The sequence below is a fragment of the Pongo pygmaeus genome, chromosome Y (genome assembly GCF_028885625.2).
Source record: "Pongo pygmaeus isolate AG05252 chromosome Y, NHGRI_mPonPyg2-v2.0_pri, whole genome shotgun sequence".
Classification (NCBI taxonomy): Eukaryota; Metazoa; Chordata; class Mammalia; order Primates; family Hominidae; genus Pongo; species Pongo pygmaeus.
The window spans coordinates 14,223,837-14,237,384 of record NC_072397.2 but is presented as its reverse complement, the minus strand read 5'-3'; positions in this window follow the sequence as shown (position 1 = coordinate 14,237,384).

Below are 13,548 nucleotides of genomic sequence, written 5' to 3'. Positions count from 1 at the left end.
TTGTGGAATATAAGATTGCTGGGGAATCCACGCATGGACTGTCTTGTCACTTGATGACACAGGATATGGACGCTCTTGTTGATGTTTACATCTTTAGTTGGGTTAAGCTTTTCTCCACGATTGTATGTTAGGTGAGGAACCAGTAGTGTATGTAGCTACCAACATTACGAGTGCATTTTGTGCTCTTGCAAACTCTAGTGAGGCTCTATTCTCCCCAGTGATTGGCACTGCAGATTGTTTCTGGAGCCCAGGGCCCTCTGATTTTCTGTGGCCTTTTCAGCATACTTTGCCTAAGTTTAATAATGTAAAGAGCAGATAGTTGCACAGTATGTGTTGCAAGCCTCACACAGGAGGACAACACATACAGTTTTCATTCACGGGTGGGTGGCGGCTTCCCATGAACACCTGTGTCTATGCACAAGACGAGGGGTTGCCTGTGTCACTGATGGGTGAGGAGGATTTCAGTGTCGGCGGCAGAACTTTCTTCCCGGTTCCCAGAAAAAACAGTTCCAACATGAGCATCCATGTTGGCCACACACTAGTAGAGTGCTAACATTCCTGTCCCATATGTACTCTGGTCGGCACAGCTTCTGTGAGAAGAGCTATGTTGTTTCAGGGAGGAAGGTTTGACAGTCAAAGTTCATGAATCTGTTGTACTGCCTTCAATACGCATTCCACACCTCCTGCTCGGTATCAGCAGTTGAGCTTTGAAAATCTATAGCCCAGTTTTGCCCCTGCTCCTGGGCACACTGATAATACCATTGTTTTGGTATTATCAGAGATGGTGCTGAATTGTGCTGAATTGTACAGGCTGTCTAACGCTTCTTCCACTGAATATCCGTGCACATGGGCCACAAACGCTAAGGGTACTGACGGATTTGTATTCTGCCTCAGTAACTCTGAAACACCTCTGTTACATCTACTGTCAGGGTCTTTTTCATGTTTAAAGTACCAAGTGTGTGTTTGTAGTTTTTAGTGTGTTTGTAGTTGTGTATGTTTATTTCTCTGCGTGGGTTTGTATCTTTCCTCTGACTCCACCTATGTCTCCCCATATTTTTCCACACTACCTGCGGTAATTTGTACATGCCTATCTCTACAACCATGCTAGAATTTGTATCTGTGTCTTTGAACATCTGTCACTCTCTCTCCCTTCCTTTCTTCCTTCCTTTCCTTTACACCCTTCCTTTCTTCTTTCCCTTCCTTCCCCACCACACTCTCTCCGTCTGTATCATCTACCTTTCTGTTCTCTATCTGAATTTAGTTTGTAATTCTGAATCTCTTGGCAGTGGCGTCAGACATCAGAATGTCTGGATGAAATTCCTCTTTGAAAGACTCTGAGCTGAAAGAGATGAGTTCTTTTTGTGAGCCATAATGAACGGTTTATTTCAGGCCAATCTAGCAATGACAGTGTTAAAAACAAATACTGAGCATTGCAGCAAAGCCAAAAGTCCCATGGATTCCACTCATCCCGCTCAGTGTATCGAAAAGGTGGAAAAGTGAAAAAGTGGGTATGCCTGTGGTCTCCCAAGCGGAAGGAGAACTTTCAAGTGATTGTGTCAGATGATTTTCCAGCAGGCAGCTATAGTTCGTAGATACATGCTGCGTAAACACAAGCACGATGATGAAACGTAGAAAATGTTCTTCTTCCTCCATTTCAGTTTTGTATTATCTTTTAACCAACATCATGCGTACAGAATTTCTTCACGACATGTCATAAACTATTGTTTAATGAACTCATACCTGAATTATTCATTGTGTCAAAGAATGTCAAACAATCATGATTCGTTATGACCTGCTACAGATAAGTGATAGGAAATAAGAAAATGAGAGCATATAGAAAGGGCACATCGTGGTCTGGGAACTTCACCAAGAGGTTCAGGCTAGCTGAATGCGTGTCAGGGATTCAGAAAAAGACACTTGCACTTGTTATTAAGGGCTTTGAATGGAAAAGGAGCACTCTTTTTACATTTATGTCTTTTAAGTCATTTGGGGAGTTTGGTGTATTATTACTTACAGTGTTCTCTCTGCCCTTTCTTATTGTTCTCCCCATCTGGCGCTGTTATTATGTGAAAGCTGGTTTCCTCCATCGGATCGCGTAGGCTCTAATGATGTTTCATTTATTTTGATTCTCCTCACACTACGTAGTTTTAATTTGCCGAATGTGACTCTTTTTTTGTTGGTTTTCCGAGAATGGGTCTTACTCTGTCTTCTAGGTTGGACAGCAGCCCCAGGGTCTTAGCCCACTGCATCCCAGACACCACACACCCATGTGATCCTCTCAACTCAGACTCTCACACAGCTGGCATTAGAGGTGCATGCAACCCTTCCCAGCTATGTATTAATTTAGCAATTGATTACTTTTTGGATATGGGCCCATGTTGCCCCAGGCTCCTCTGGAACTCCTGAGTGCAGGCAATCCTCCCACCTCAGCCTACCAAAGTGCCGGAATGACAGGTGTGACCCATGGCCCTGGCATGGCTTTGAGTTTTTTGCTTTTTTCTTCTACCTCCTCACGTCTTCTTTTCAAACATGCAGTGAAGGTTTCAATTCATGGACTGTAGTCTCCGTGCCTCTAATTTCTATCTTTCAACTCATCGTCAGCATTCATTGCGATTTTCATATTTATAAATTTATATATATATATATGTGCACATATATATTTTTCCTTAACTTACCAAACGATGTTGCATTCTTTCCTGTGTCATGAAAAAGACTTTGATAGAAATGAAAAGCACCGCTTTATAATAAAATAGTTTATTGACATTTATTCTCTTAAGGCGTTTTAAAAATTGTATGTTTATTTGAAACTGTCATATGAAATGATACATATTTATAACATAAGGAGTGTTGTTCAAAAGGTCATATATATTATGCATTGGATACATCCAGCTAATCAACATATGCGTGATCTCACATACTTGTCATTTTTGTTGTGAAAAAACTTGACATGCACTGTCTTAGAATTTTGTTAGAGAAAGAATACATTATCACCAGTTATAGTCAGCAGGCTGAAGAAAATATTTTTAACCTATCCCTCCTTTCTAACTAGAAATATGAATTCTTGATCCAGCATCTCCTCAGTGCACCCTCTTCACCCCCGCCTTCGGAGTCACTACCTCTGTGAAGTCCGCTTTTTCAATTTCTTATAAGAATGAGGTCATGTGCTAGTTGCCTTTCAGATACCTGGCTTATGTGACTTAACAAAATGGCATGCACACATTCAGCAGATTCACACGCATTGTCACAACTGGCAGGATTTCCTTATTTATTATTGCATTACATTTTTCTATTCCGCGTAGGTGTATTTACCCCATTTTTTTAATCCACTCATCAATTGAGGGACACTCAGGTTGCTTCCGTTATTTTGGCTCTAGGGAAAATGTAATGAGTGCAACAATACTTGCATGGGTGCATGCACACCTTCAACATACTGATCTGTGTACTTGTGGGCGTGCCCGGGTATTTTGATTTGCTGGATCATATGGTGGGTGGTTCTACCTGTAGATTTTTGAAGACTGTTTATATTAAATAAAACCCATAAAACTTCTTGTAATGCCTGCACCAATTTACATTCTCACCAAAAGTGAGCAAGGAATTCCTTTTCTCTGCATCCTCACCAGAAATGAGGGTTTTCTTTTTTCTTTTTTTTTTTTTCTTGTCTTTTGGAAAATAGGCATTCTGACTGAAGTGAGAAGAAATCTCATTGTGTTTTGATTTGCATTTTCCTGGTGGGTTGGGGATGATGAGGACTTTTTAGTGTGTCCTCTGGACAACTGTATGTCTTAGTTTCAGAAATGAGTATTCCAGCCTTTGCCCATTTGTTTTCAAGCTATTGAGTTGTGGGGAGTTCCTTATGTACTTTGAATATTGACCCATTAACAGATCTATGGTGACCCAATCATTGCTCCCATCCTGTAGGATTCCCCTTCTGTTTCTTTAGTTTTCTGTGTTGTGGTGAAGCACTTTAGTTTGATATGATTACATCCTCTATTTCTGATGGTGTTTACTGTGCTCTTGCAGTCACTTTGAGACCATCATTGCCTACAGAGATGCCATGGAGCTTCTTCCTTGTGATTTGTTCTGGTATTTTTATTGTTTCCTGTCTGACATTGGAGGTTGGTGATAAATTATCCACTTGTAAATTCCTTTATGTGGCTATTCAGTTTGTCCCCAACCTAGTTTATAGAAGATACTTGATTTTTCACTGGGCGTTGTTGCTTCTTTGGGAAAAGGCCGTGACTTAGCTGCAAATGCAGTGACTTAGTTCTGGGCTCCTGTTGTTTTTCATAAGCTCAAGTCTCTGCTTTTCTGCAGTGCTATCCTATTTCGGTACGTAAAGCTTTGTAGTAGTATATCATGAAGTTAGGTAGTGTGATGCCTCCAGCTTTGTGCGTTTTACTGGATTGCTCTGGGCTTTCAGGATGTTCTGCCGTTTCACAGGAAATTTAGGATTCTCAGATTACTTTTCTAAGAAGAATGGGTCATTGATATTTTTACAGGGGTTGTATAGGATCTGAGGATCACTCAGGTAGTATTGATGTCAATGCCATTTAGACAATGTGTTTGTGTGCACATGCTCAGGGCCAAGAGACACTGGGTGTCCTCAGCAATAGTGAGGTGGGCCTTAATGTCCAGCCAGATTGCCTTCCTGTAAACACACAGAGGATCCCCTTCCGTTTTGCTGTCTCTTCACATTTCCTCCCCTGCGAGCCCTGTGTGGTCCTCCAGATTCCCTGTGCGATGGCCTGCCTTTTTTGTGGGTGGGGAGTTGCTGGGTGAATGAGGATGGCAGAGGGGAACAAGCATGTCAGGAGAGCCTGGGTTCATCCAAATGGGACTTGGCAGGCCTGGGAGAGCCATTCTGGGAGGATGTAGACCTGGACAGGCCTCAGATGGGCATCTGTATGGAGGGTGAGACAGCCCTGGTGGATCCCAAACTGAAGGCCAGGTAGTGGCACGCCTCAGGACAGAGAAGGGAGCTAGCAAGGGATGATGAGGCAGCTATCTCTTGATCCTGGCTTCTTACCCATTGACCTTTGCTAATTATGCCTATTTAGCAGATTAGGGTTCCCCCATCCTGAAATGTGGGAACTACAGTTCCCTTATGGACCTTTCTCCACCAGCCCATGATGGCCTGAGTTTGCTCACTGCAATCTCCTCCCTGAGCCTTGGCTTCTCTATGTGCATCCTAACTCCGGGACCCACAGGCTTCTCAACCCCCAGGCCTGGGCTGCTTCCCTGTCCTCTTCTCTGTTCCCTCTCTGAGGGCCTAACTCCGTTGAGTAGTGCTGCAGGAGATTGAGCCACAGGCCCTGGCTGATGACCTCGGGGACTGGGCAAAGTGGTCGTGACAGGTCAGGTTCCGGTCCAAAGCCAATTCCTCCGATGCCGAGGAATGTCCAACAAGGTCCTTTGCCATGACGCCGCATAGCTGCCCCACCTCAGCAAACCTGCCATATCCTGGGCAGTCACAGTCAGCCAACCAGCTGAGGAAGCTCAGTTAGGCAGTGCCCTGCAGGAAACTGGGGCCTTCACCTGAATGAGCCTAGAACCACTTGACTGCAGTGGAGCCAGTCGCCCTGTATCCTGGAGGGAGAGGAGTCAGGAAGGCTAACGCCAGGCCGAGCTTCCCAGGTACTACCCCCTCTACCATACCAGGAGGCACTCCTCATTGAGGATGCCAACGCAATACTCCTTAGTGAGCACTTCGTTGCCAAAGTAAATGTTGTGATGACAGGCAAACTTCTTCCTGCCAGTTGTACTCATGATGAGTGAGTTCCTCCTCCTGCCTGTCCAAGAAGGAGAAAGAGGACAGCCAAGGGACAATTTCATCTAGGTGGGCTGAGGTGGCCTTCTAGCTGGGGTGAAGCATGCGTTTCCCCTTCCTAGCTCCCCGACTGAGACACCCCTGAGCTCCAGGAGCACCTCAAACTGACCTGGATCTTAGAACCCTTCCCCAGACCCGGGCTTACCATCCTGACCAGCAATCCAACATGTAGCTTTGAAGGACTTCCTCATGATGTTTCAGCTACTTGCTCTCACCGGAAATAATCACAACTTTTAAACTGTTCTTCATGCCAACTTAAATGTTTCATTTTTACTACCTCATGTTTTGGATGAGGCATGTATTTTTAAATAGATTTTCACCCTTATTGTACCTCTGTGATAAACTGCTTACTTACATTCATACCATAATTATCTTTCAGTTTTACTTGTCTGTTCCCCAAGATTCAGTGAAACTAAGAATTCTATTTATGCTTGTATCTTTCAGCAACCATATGTGAGATAATGGTGCACATTACTGCAGAAATCACATATACAGGTCCAAAGGGAGACGAAGAAAAAGAAAGCAAGTTTTAAAGTCTGTACATTCCTAACTCTGTATCAGAAACTCACAAATAACAGTGAAATCAAAGAATGATCACAGCCAATTCCTTTTCATACCTAGACTGAAATAAGAATCTTCAAAAGAAAAGAAAGTTCAGAATTTGGGTTTGCAAAAAGTTTCCTATATAGACAAAATTATTGGTAACTTTCTCTGACTAGAAAACAAACAAAAATCCACGTTTTTCATATGTGTAAATATACACATTTTTATTTCCATCAGTGATGATACGCAAGTAAGTAATAAAGTGAAAGTACAATAAATTGATATATGGAATGTTCACAGTCTCCAAATATTCCATTGAGACTATTAATTTTATGTAAACCATAAAGAATGCTTCATGAAACTACATTATACAGTGTCTTTTAGTATTTTACTCACATTTTAAATAATCAACAATTAGAGGGAATTCTTCCTCATTATTTATTACGACTACCGTTATTTTCCTTGAGTAATCCTGTTGAAATTAAGTATTTTAAATAAAACATTAAAAACAAATTATATTGACTGATTTCAGCTTTTAATGAAATCCTACTTGTGTATTTGTAGTAATGTGAAGTATAACTTTCTCCTCACAATTACTCTTTTATAAAACCGGTGTTATTGTTTTCTCTGACACTAACATTGTGATATCTCACAGCTTTACTGTGTGTATACATGACATCCCTCCAGAGAGTAGGCGTCAAATATGTGGAAAAATCATATTTGTGACAAAATTCTGGGAAAGGCAATGGTGAAATGGAAGAATAATTTCTAACTTGCTAACTGTTGGTCAATGGGTTTGTATTTATTTAGCTATAGACACGTATGTGCACACTGTGAGTTTGCCCATGTACATATACATTTCTAGGAGATACCCGTAATATATGGGTTGTGTAATTTTTAATTTATCCACTATTGTGTATGTGTGAAATTAGAAAAGCAGTTACCTTTTCTTTACTCAATTTGTTGGAAAGCCAAAAAAGTCTGTCAACCTTCATTTCAATTAATCCAATACTGTTAACTGCGGACACCTTCATTCTCCTTGTTCTCCTTTGGCAACCGGGAAGTTAATTCTCACTCTAATTCAGCTCTCAGGGTGTGATCCACAAACTTTGTATATGCTTAAAAGGATAAAAGTTCAGTGAAATGTCAAGCCATGCTGTGAAATGTTCCATTGTTTCTATATCTCTAATTGTCCTTTCATGTTATAGAGGCAAGAAAAACAATTCAATGTGTTTCTTAGTATCCAGTCCAATGCACTCTTTCTTCATAATATGCCAAACCCATCCCTTCAAGGCCTTGACATCTCAACATGGCTGGACGTCTCAAAATCTCTTCTCATTAATAACCATTATGTTAATCACTGTTGCCCACAACTGGAATTCGACTGTGAAATCCCCTGGTGGAAATTGCTGTAATGGCTCAAACTACTGGAATGACTATTTGTTTTACCTGAAAACATCTGATGAGCATATACATATGCTATGTGCATGAACATATTGTACATTAACAACATACCATCACTGCCAGTAGATAATAGGTATCCCAAACCTTTGAACCAAACTGACCTCAGGTGCTCCCACAAACCAAGCTTTTTCCTCCACAGCTTTCTTTTTATGTCAAAAAACCGCAAGTCCAGGCCGGGCGTGGTGGCTCTCGCCTGTAATTTCCACATTTTGGGAAGCCGAGGTTGGTGGGTCACTTGAGGTCAGGAGTTCGACACCAGCCTAGGCAACATGGCAAAAACCTGTCTCTACCAAAAATAGAAGAAGTAGCCAGGCCTAGTGGCACATTCCTGTGGTCGAGCTACTTGGGATGCTGAGGCAGGAGAACCGCCTGAACCTGGGAGGCAGAGGTTGTAGTAAGCTAAGATCAGACTACTGCACTCCAGCCTGGATGACACAGCGAGACCATGTGTCAAAAAAGAAAAAAAACAAAGCAACTCCACTCGTCCAGTCGCTTAGGTAAAAAGTACTGTAGTTGGCTGGGCACGATGGCTAACGCCTGTATTCCCAGCACTTTGGACTTTGGAAGGCTGAGACGGGCAGATCACCTGAGATCAGCAGTTGGAGACCAGTCTGGCCAACATGGTGAAGCCTGGCCTCTACTGAAAATACAAAACATTAGCTGGGCATGGTGACGAATGCTTGTAATCCCAGCTAGTCGAGAGGGGGAACCTGGGAGGCAGAGGATGTGGTGAATGGAGATGATGCCACTGCACTCCTGCCTGGGCTACACAGCGAGTGTACCCTGTGAGAAACAAAGGTGAACAGAAGAAAAGTTCTTTATTTAAATATCTAGTACATTAATTTTCAAGTTGTTGTAGAAACATTTCTCTTTAAACTCCTATTGTAATGTCACTTTTCCTGCTACTCACAAATTTAATCTGTAATATTTGCAGTATCGTGAAGTTCTAAGTACATTTAAATTCCTATTATGATAATCCATGGATTGCTGAGAAATAGTGGTTTTAATTTTGTTGTTCAATTTCCACTTAATTTTATTTCAACTTGTGTTAACTCAATTGAAAATTCTTTAGTAGTTTTTTAAATCTCATATCAAGACTTTTATTCACATCAATTGCTGTATAAATGCTCCCACCTTGAAGAACACTCTCTTATAGCCTGCTTCCCTACGACAGTCTTGACTGGTTGCCCTCCAGGCCTGTTTCAATTGTCTCATTCTAGGACTTACATTCACTACCCTTTTAAGAATTTATCTTTCTCTTTTCTTGTGTGTCCTGTTTTCTGCATTTCACATCTTTATCTTTCTTGGTTTACTTCTTCTTTTTGGTAGGAAAAAATCTCTAGTAATTTCTTGAGGAAAGGTTCACCTGGAGACAAAATTTTCGAGTTCTCATATGTCTGAAAAATGTTATGTTTTCTCCTTGTACATTTGATTTTAGTCTATTTGGAAATAAAAACATATGTCAGAAATCAGTTTCTTTTAGAATTTTCAAATCAGAACTCCATAATCCATTGCCTTCTGCTTTATAGCGGTAGTGTTGAGATTTTTTTTTTTTTTTTTAATTTGACATGGAGTTTCGCTCCTGTTGCACAGGCTGGAGTACAATGGCAGGATCTCAGCTCATCGCAACCTGCACCTCCTGGATTGAAGTGATTCTCCTGCCTCAGCCTCCCCAGTAGCTGGGATTACAGGTAGGCGCCACCATGCCTGGACAATTCTGTGTTTTTAGTAGAGATGGGGTTTCTCCATGTTGGTCAGGCTGGTCTCAAACTCCTGACATCAGGTCATTCGCCTGCCTTGGCCTCCCAAAGTGCACCTCGGCCTCCCAAACTGCGCCTTGGCCTCCCACAGTGCTGGGATTACATGCATGAGCCACCATGCCTGGCCAGTGTTGAAAATTTCTAAATCATCTGGTTCCTCATCCTTTGTTCGTGACCTATTTTTACCTCTCTGGAAACTTACACCATTTTCTCTTTGTTCTCAGTGTTCTCAAATTGTACATTGATGTATCTTGACACGAGTCTGCTTTCATCGATTTTCATGCTATTTTGCTAGGTGTTCGCCTTTTAATCTGTAAATAAGCATCCTTATGTTCTGAGACTTTTTAATTATTTGCCAACAATTTATCCCCCTTTGTTTTACTTATTTATTTCACTTCTATAATTCATATAAATAAAATAATTGGAAAAAATTATCTTGGAGAAGCAGATACCATCACACTGATTCTGTCTGTGTTAACCTATCATACCTGAAGGTTGTCATATTTTATTAAGCAGAAATGTTGTATTTCTTGGTATTCACATTACAACCTGAAGATGGGCAATGACTGTCAAAATTTTAAATGTATGGGTAATAGTTAGAAGATGCAAGCACTGTATCCTCCAGAATTTTAGCATATGAAAATTGCTAATTTTAAATTCCAGGCACATTGATTTAAGCTTCAACATTCTCCCAGCTAAAATGAATCCATTTGTGCTAAGTTCTGTGATCAAAGGTGAATAAGACATTGTTTCTGCCTTCAGTGATAGCTGAGTCCAAAGGGAGACAAATAGAAATGATGTAAAAAGAGAGATAAGTAGTTCATGCGCAGTGGCTCACCAGCACTTTGGGAGGGCAAGGAGGGAGGATCATGAGGTCCGGAGATTGAGGCCATCCTGACTAACAAGGTAAAACCCTGTCTCTACAAAAAATTAGCCAGCCTTGGTGGCACACACCTGTAGTCCCAACTTCTTGGGAGGCTGAGGCAGGACAATTGCTTGAACCCGGGAGACGGAGGTTGCAGTGAACGGAGATCATGCCACTATACTCCAGCATAGGCAACAGAGTGAGACTCTGTTTCAAGAAAAAAAAGACATAAAGTGCTATAAAAACTGAGAAAAGGGACAGAATATCTGTGACAGATAATTTGTTTGGGTCAGTTGGAAATGAGGAGGTCTCAGTGTATGCTTTTACTGTTTCACGTTTGATTATGGGCAGAAACAAATGAATCTTAATATTTATGGGGTCACAGACACTTTTTAAAGGTGATGAAATCTATGGTGATTCTTTCCATAAAAATCTATGTAACATACATCTGTATTTTACTTAGAAACTCAGAATGTGCACCATCAAGTGCTCTGGATAGAGTAGAATGAGTAGTAGTATTTAAGGCAGACAAGATGGGAAGGGGAATCCAAACACAGGAAATGCCCTGTGCGAGAGCCTGGACACAAAAAAGCTCGTACATTATTGGAATCAAAGTGAGTATAACATAATTCAGGGTGACTGGAGCATAGCTGGAAGATGAACCAATCATGGCGTAAGATGAAAACAGAAGGCCAGGCACGGTGGCTCACGCCTGCAATCCTACATTTTGGGAGGCACTGGCGGGCAGATCACCTAAAGTCAGAATTTGAAGACCACCCTGGGTAAAATGGCAAAAGCCCATCTCTAATGAAAATACAAACATTATCCACGCATGGTGTGGGGGTGACTGTAATCGTAGCTACTCAGGAGGCTGAGGCAGGAGAATCGGTTAAACCTGAATGGCAGAGGTTGCAGTGATCTGACATCGCACCACTTAACCATTAAACACCAGCCTGGAAGAAAGATTGAAACTCCATCTCAAAATAAATAAATAAATAAATAAATAAATAAATAAATAAATAAAAAATTTAGAAAGGCCGGGAGCGGTAGCTTCTGCATATAATCCCAGCAATTTTGGAGGCTGAAGTGGGCAGATCACTAGGAGTTGGGATTTCAAGATCAGCCTGACCAACTGGGAGAAATCCCATCTCTACTAAAAAAAAAAAAAAAAAAAGTACAAAATAAGCCCAGCACGATGGCGAGTGCCTGTAATCCCAGCTACTTGGGAGGCTGAGGCAGGAGAATCGCTTGAATCCAGGAGGTGGAGTTTGCGGTGAGCTGAGATCGCGCCATGGCACTCCAGCCTGGGCAACAAGAGCGAAACTCTACCTCAAAAATAAACACACAAAAATGAAACTAGAAGATAAGTATATATCCAGGGATAAAGCATGAAGTATCTCCAATGTCACTCATGCACTTTGTTTACTCAGAGACAACACCAGGATTGATTAAAATTATGCACATCATGTCAACCCTTTTCTAAATGTTAACAAATGTCACTGGAACAGCTAGTACCCATGGAATAGGATGTAACATTCTGACTGCAGGCTTTCACTTGCATTCCCTACAGGTGTTGAGTGTGGAGTGTTCAAACCTCAAGCTTATAGATTCATGAAGGAAAAATTATGTGCATTGAAAATTGAGAACAACTATGTTAAGAACAATATTCCATGAAAGTAAGTTCCTATGTACTCATCTGCTCTTAATTGTATTACACTGTTCTCATGCAGAATGATACAAGTAACAATTATTATTGTTATTACTATTATTAGTATTATGAAATGGAGTCTAGCTCGGTAGTCCATACTGGAGCGCACTGCTGCGAACTCAGCTCACTGAAACCTCCGACTCCTGGGTTCAAGGGATTCTCCTGCTTCAGCCTCCCATGTAGCTGGGATTGCAGGCACCCACCAAAACACCTAAGTAATTTTTATATTTTCAGTAGGGACGTGGTTTCACTGCATTGGCCAGGCTGGTCTTGAACTCCTGACTTCCTGAACCACCCACCTTGGACTCCCAACGTGCTGGGATTACAAGTGTGAGCCACCGCACCCAGCCAAAATTAATATTTTGAAATATTTAGAAATATATGTTCTCGGGCACAGTGGCTCAAGTCTGTGATCCCATGACTTTGGGAGGCCGAGGTGGGTGGACCACTTGAACTGAGGAGTTGGAGACTAGCTTGAAAATATGGTGAAACCCTGTCTCTACAAAAGATACAAAAAATTAGCCAGGACTGGAGGTGTGTGCCTGTGTTCCCAGCTACTGAAGAAGCTAAGGTGAGAGGACTGTTCAGGAGGATCACTTGAGCTCAGGAGGATGAAGCTGCAGTGCGCAGAGATTGAGCTTCTGCACTCCAGTCCAGTCTGGGCAAGAAAGTGAGGTTCTGTCTCTTGTACGTAGGGGTGTGTGTGTGTGTGTGTGTGTGTGTGTGTGTGTGTGTGTGTGTATACACATATGCATGTATATGTATACACACACTCATATATACATATATAAGAAAGAGTGAAACTCCCTCATACACACACACAGACACACACACACATACAAACACGCACACAAACATATATTCTTGGCCACCTTAATTCCTCTATAATGGAATTCTGAACAGCATGCTTAAGGGTCAATACCAGGGCCTGCAGGCAGATAGCCTGTGCCAGAACTGTTCAGAGTGGGTTTTTTCACATTATACAGTTTCATCTTCTGAGTACACTTCCTGATCCTATTGTTCCCTTCATATCTTGCATATCTTTCTGGGGAAAAGACCACATGCAGCAATACCTTTTTTTTTTTTTTTTTTTTTTTGCTAAGTGTTTTCTTATTATTTGGAGGAGTTTTTAGTCGAAAAATTTCTAAGGACGAAACTTTTCGTCTTTTGGCTCAGGAAACTGCAGGCACCAGTTGCACAACAATATTTAAGAGTAGCACAGATAATAAGTCATATCCATTGCCTTAAACAAAATGTACAGAATTCGGTATTTTTAGTTACACGCGAACACTATATAGGGTTTGCAATTGATCATTTTTATATTCTATATTCTATTTGATACTGAACATAGAGCGTCAAGAATTGGGGCACACAATGATTT